Here is a 6077-nt window from a genome sequence, read left to right on the forward strand (position 1 = left end):
AGCAAACAAAACAAATCTGATGCAGCAAAAGCGATTATTGGTAAACTTTCCCAAATTTTTTTTTTTTTTTTTTTTTTTATGTACTTTATTAATGCGATCTATCTTACATTGATATTTGACATTATTCGTGGTTTTTGCAAATTGTACTTCAATGGTGTCGACCCAGTGGTCAACCCATATTAAATATTAAATTTAAATTTTAAATTCATATGTGCGTCTACGCACACATATACCTATGTATAAATACATATATACATGTATGTATATTCACACATATATTATATAATGACTTAAACTAGTAAATCCTGCGGGGCTTTCCTTTTAAGTCTTTTAAACGTTTCTCGACTTGACATTAAGTTTGAAGCAAGCGGATTTGGGTGGTTGTCAATTCTTATTTTGTAGGATAAAAGTTGAGATACAATTTCTTCTTTTACTGTCTTTATATTCAATTCTTCATGGAGGCGTTGATTGGTTATGTATGTGGGAGCATTTGTTATTGTTCTCAATACTTTCGATTGAAACTGTTGTAGCACTTTTATATTTGTATTTGAAGCGGTTCCCCATAATTGAATGCCGTAAGTCCATACAGGTTTTATTATACATTTGTAGATAAGAATCTTATTTTCCAACGAAAGCTTAGATCGGTAACCAATTAGGTATTTCATTTTATTGAATTGGATATCAAGAGCTTTTCTTTTAGTCTCTATGTGTTTTCTCCATTTCAGTTTTTGGTCTAAGTATATTCCTAAATACAGTGCATCATTACGTTGAGGTATCTGTATTTGGTTCAGGTATACAGGTGGGCATATTTTGTGTTTCAAAGTAAATGTTACCTGGGTTGATTTAGATTCATTTGCTTTTATACGCCATTTGCTGAGCCATAAGGACAACGTATTTAAATAGTCCTGGAGAGTATTGCTTGCATTTATTTCATTTTTGTCCACAGCCAGTATCGCTGTGTCATCAGCAAATGTTCCAATAATAGCTTTCGAGGATTTCGGGAGGTCCGATGTGAATAAAAGATAGAGTAGGGGACCGAGTACACTGCCTTGAGGTACGCCGGCCCGAATATCTTTAATGGGACTCATTTCACCAGCTTCTTGAACATAAAAGTGTCGTTCTTGAATGTAGGATGATATAAACATATAATAATTTATTGGTAGTATTTTCTTGATCTTGTAAAGAAGACCTTCGTGCCAGACTTTATCAAATGCTTGGGATATGTCGAGGAAAGCAGCTGTACAAAAATTTTTAGACTCGAATGCATTGTTAATTGTCTCAACTAGTCTGTGAATTTGCTCAATTGTACCATGTTTCTTTCTAAATCCGAACTGATGGTTTGGAATTAGATTTAGTTGGGAGACGATTGGCATTAGTCGCTGTAGAAAGAGTATTTCGAGCACTTTAGAAAAAATTGGTAAAAGACTAATAGGACGGTACGATTTCACTTGGTCAGCGGGTTTACCAGGTTTCTGAATCATAGTTATTTGTGCAACTTTCCATTGCAAGGGTACAAAACAACGAGTTAAACAGGCATTGTAAATAAATGTTAAAAGATTTATTGCTTCTTTTGGAAGTTCTTTTAACACTTTTGGTGTGATTAAGTCATAGCCAGGTGCTTTATTTGTTTTAAGGTTACTGATGGCCTTGTTAACTTCAGTTTTTGTAAACTTTTTTATGGGTAGCTCGAGCTGATGTGGTTCACTGAGGAATTCATGAATATTTTCAGGTACAGTGTCGGTTGTATTTGGGGTAAAAACCTCACTCAAATAGTTTGCAAATGTGACTGCTTTTTCAAAATTATTTCTTGTCCAAGAGTTATTTGGTTTTCTAATAGGGTGATTTAGTTTAGGGTATCTTTGTAACGATTTTGTTACTTTCCAAAGAGAATAGTCCGTAGACTTATTTGGCCCCAAGTTCTGGATGTCTCTTTCAAAATTTTCATTTTGAATATTTTGTAAGAGGTTTCGAAGCTCTCTTGTTGCTTTATTTAATTTTTTCTTATCTTCAGGAGATTTCGTTCTATGCCATTCTTTTTTTGCTTTTCGTTTCTCTGCAAGCTTGATTTGAACTTTCCTAGGGGTGTTTGAATACATTTTGTAAACTATTTGAGGAGTTGCATTCCATGATGCCTCTTGTAAAAGCTTGACCAGATATTCCACTGCTTCCGATATTTCATTGTCTGTTTTCAATGAAATATTGGTGTTTATTTTATTACTTATGTAATAACGGAAGTAATGCCAATTTGTTTTCTTATTATGAAGTGAACACTTCTCTTCGCACACTTTATATTTTGAGTCCATTATCAAGAACACGGGTGAGTGGTCCGAAGAAAGTTCATTGCATGTTATACATCGAAGTGATTTTTCAGGTATACCCTTCGAGACACAAAAATCTATTAGGTCTGGGATTTTGTTTGAATCACTTGGCCAATATGTTGGGGTGCCAGAGGATATAACATTTAGGTTTAATTCTCTAATAGCATACAATAGTTGTCTTCCTTTGGGAGTTACGAGCCTAGATCCCCATAAAGGATGTTTAGCGTTGTAATCTCCACAAGCTATGAACTTTTGTCCAAGAGTGCTGAAGAAATTTACATATACTTCCTTTTTTATGTTATGCCTGGGAGGACAGTAAACAGAAGAAACCGTCAACGGCCCATGCCAATCCTCAACTATGATATTAGTAGCTTGAATTTCATGAGTACAATAAGGAATTCCTTGGAGATGTTTAATATTCTTCTTGATTAGTATAGCCGATCCACCTCTTGCTTTGCCGTCTGGGTGATTTACATGATATAAATCGTAATAAGGTATAGTAAAATATGTTTTCTGAGTGAAATGTGTTTCCGATACACATAGTATATCTACTTGATTTAATTTTAGAAATTGTGTCAGTTCTAAAGTATGTTTTGATAATCCATTTGCATTCCAGAAAACTATTTTTAATTGGCTCATTTTTGTAACTAGGAGAGTTGCGCAGTTATATTTAGAAGAAGGCTAGTCATTTGCTGCATTAGGACATTTAGGCTATTGAGCATGTCCTTGATGTTGGTGGTATTTTGTGTGGGGAAAGAAATTTGGCATGGTAATTGGGATGGGGGATGTTGGGGACGAGATTCGTTTTCGCTGGTCTGTGGTGGTTTTACAGCATTTTGGTTTTGAGAGTGGTGGCCGATCTTAGAGGTAGAAACAGCATTTGCATATGTGGTATTATTTCTGGAACTCATGGTAAGGGATCTTTGACTAGTGGAAGGTTGCTCTACATTTTGTTCGGTATCAATCGTTTCCTGTCTTTCGATATTAGTTCGCAAGGCGGGGTATTGTTTCTTGTACAGTTGCTTATAAATGTTGCAACCCTTATAGTTTGCTGGGTGATTTCCATTACATAGAGCGCATTTCACTTCATTAGCCCAATTTTTTCGAGGGCATGATTTAGAATGGTGATTTCCTGCACATTTTATACATATTGGTTTCTTCCGGCAATATGTTTTTGTGTGGCCGTATTGTTGACAGTTTGAGCATTGTGGTATTGTTTTCTTGGGACGAGGTGGCTCAAATTCAACAATACTACTCATTAGTTTATTTATGGTGTAAATATCCTTATTGTTTGTCTTAGTGGATAATACAATTTCGAACATTGGTAGAGGTTTCTTGGTAACACGATGTTTAATATTCCAAATATTAGTAACTTCATGTCCCATTTTAAATAGTTCATCCTTCAACTGTTCAATATCGACAGTTGGATGAATATTTTTGAGTATTACTTTAAACCCCCTTTCATTCTTGGGTTTATATGTATGGAATTCCGTATCCTTTTCTTTAAGTTCCTCGACGATTTTCTTGTAGGCATCATGATTTTTTGAGGTAATCTTTACTTGGTTGTTTCGAAGAGATCTTATTTCGTACTGATCTGGAACGCTTTGAGTCAAAAGCGACATTAATGGCTGAATATTTTCAACATTGTCCACAAAAATTGGTGGAGGCTTTGATCGTTCCTGTACAGTAATATTTTCTTCGGTAGTCTCGACATGGTTACTAAGTATTTCGAACTGATTTTCAGAAACCTGGTTTTCCTTGCTGAGCCAGTATTTGCTTGACGTTGCTTGTTTTTTAGCATCATTAACAGTTGTACGATTGGGACTTTCCCTATTCCTCTTGCCACCTTTTACCAATTGCCACTCCTCAGATGGATTTGGGGGTAAAGTACTGTTTTCATTTTGTGCCTGCATATCAAAACGGCCGACTTCATGGTGTAATTCCTCTTCGTCAGTTTCAAACGAATCAGAACGTTGGTGTTGATTTAATTGTAATTTAAGATTTTCTACATCCTGCTGAAGTTGATAGCACAGTCTTTCATACTTCTCATTTCTGGCTAACAATTCTGCATTTGTCCTTTCAAGTTCAAGGAGTTTATTTATTCTCAGCGAACCAATGCTGTTTCTTGGGGTTGCATCTCTGCTGTTACTCATATTTAACGGCTATCACTGGGTGCTCGATGTCGCTAATGCAGTATATGTATATGTCTAGCAAGGACACACACCATATACGCACGACATTACCAACAGGTGATATCGTAAAATACTTTTTTTTGCTACGCTGTTACTACAGTACGTAGGTAACCCGTAACCACTATTTGATAGAAACGACCAGCTGGTGTTGGCAGTATTTGTAAACAAAACTATTAACAACACAGCAAAGCAGTTGTCTCTATCGTGTTTTCCAGTCAAAATTTTTTTATTTTGACTTGATTTATTGATAATGAAAAAGTTTAAGTGATAATATCCACTCACTCTGTGTCCAAAATATGTGTTCTCGAATGGTGAGATGATCCGAATGAAATTCTCTCGAGCCCAACACCCCAACGTAATCCGTAAGATGCTTCGGTTGGAGGAATTTTAAGGTTTTGATCGCAGCAACCACTAAGACGTCCGTCACAGTAAGTTGTATAAAAAAAATGCATTTCTCAATTTTTGTAGATAAAGTTCCTGCCAAGTCTTTGTTCTTGCTGATATCTACATTTGCATGCTGTTGGTGACAGTTGCTTTGTTGTTTAAACTTTTGAAATATGTCCTTCATATGAATGTATGTTAGCAAAGTTCATTGTTCTATGATTTGGCAAATATGTTAATTTTATTCTAAATTGCATAATCATCAGATACTGTAATGATATACAAATAACAATCACATCTCTAAAGATCTCCGAAAGAAGAAATTATTTATGAATGTCCATTGGAAATGTTATGTATGGATAAGCTAATAGATTCTTGTTCAAATATATTTATATGTTAATTAATTTTATTACAGATAGATAATACCATAAATATGTCCCTTAAAAACGTTGGACACTGCAAGATTCAGTTGTAGTCTTATGCTATGAAGATATCGAGTTTTTTTTTTTTGTAAATGTAATCCTGTAAAATAACAGATTCGTGAAGATTAATTGTAACTGGTAATATCGGTGAATTTTAAAATGGTTATATTTGATCATAGATTTATATGGACATATATAAATCTATGATATCCATTGCATCAGCAACGCATCATCTTTTAAAAAGAATATTCAAAATTTATTTCACAATTAGAATATTTAATATTAAAATTTTGCTTGTAGATATAATATTGACTCACAATGGCAATCATCAAGAATGCAATGTAATTGAATATTAAAACTATATATTTTTTCTATTAATATTAATATTTATTTTGTTTATTTTAATTTTTAATTATTTTCTTTTTATCTTTAAAATTTAATTATTGAATATATTTATTATAAGTCGGAGATGTTTTAACATTTATAATCCTGCACTGTAATTATAAGATTTTAATCTTTTGTGTAGGTAACAGGTTGGCTGATAAGTCCCCGGTCTGACACATAGATGGCGTCGCTAGTATTAAATGCATATTATTTTTATATAGTACCAACCTTCAAATGATTCATGTCAAAATTTGACGTCTGTAAGTCAATTAGTTTGCGAGATAGAGCGTCTTTTGTGAAGCAACTTTTGTTATTGTAAAAAAAATGGAAAAAAAGGAATTTCGTGTTGTGATAAAATACTGTTTTTTGAAGAAAAAAAA

Source organism: Haematobia irritans, chromosome 3 (genome assembly GCF_050003625.1).
Source record: "Haematobia irritans isolate KBUSLIRL chromosome 3, ASM5000362v1, whole genome shotgun sequence".
Lineage (NCBI taxonomy): Eukaryota > Metazoa > Arthropoda > Insecta > Diptera > Muscidae > Haematobia > Haematobia irritans.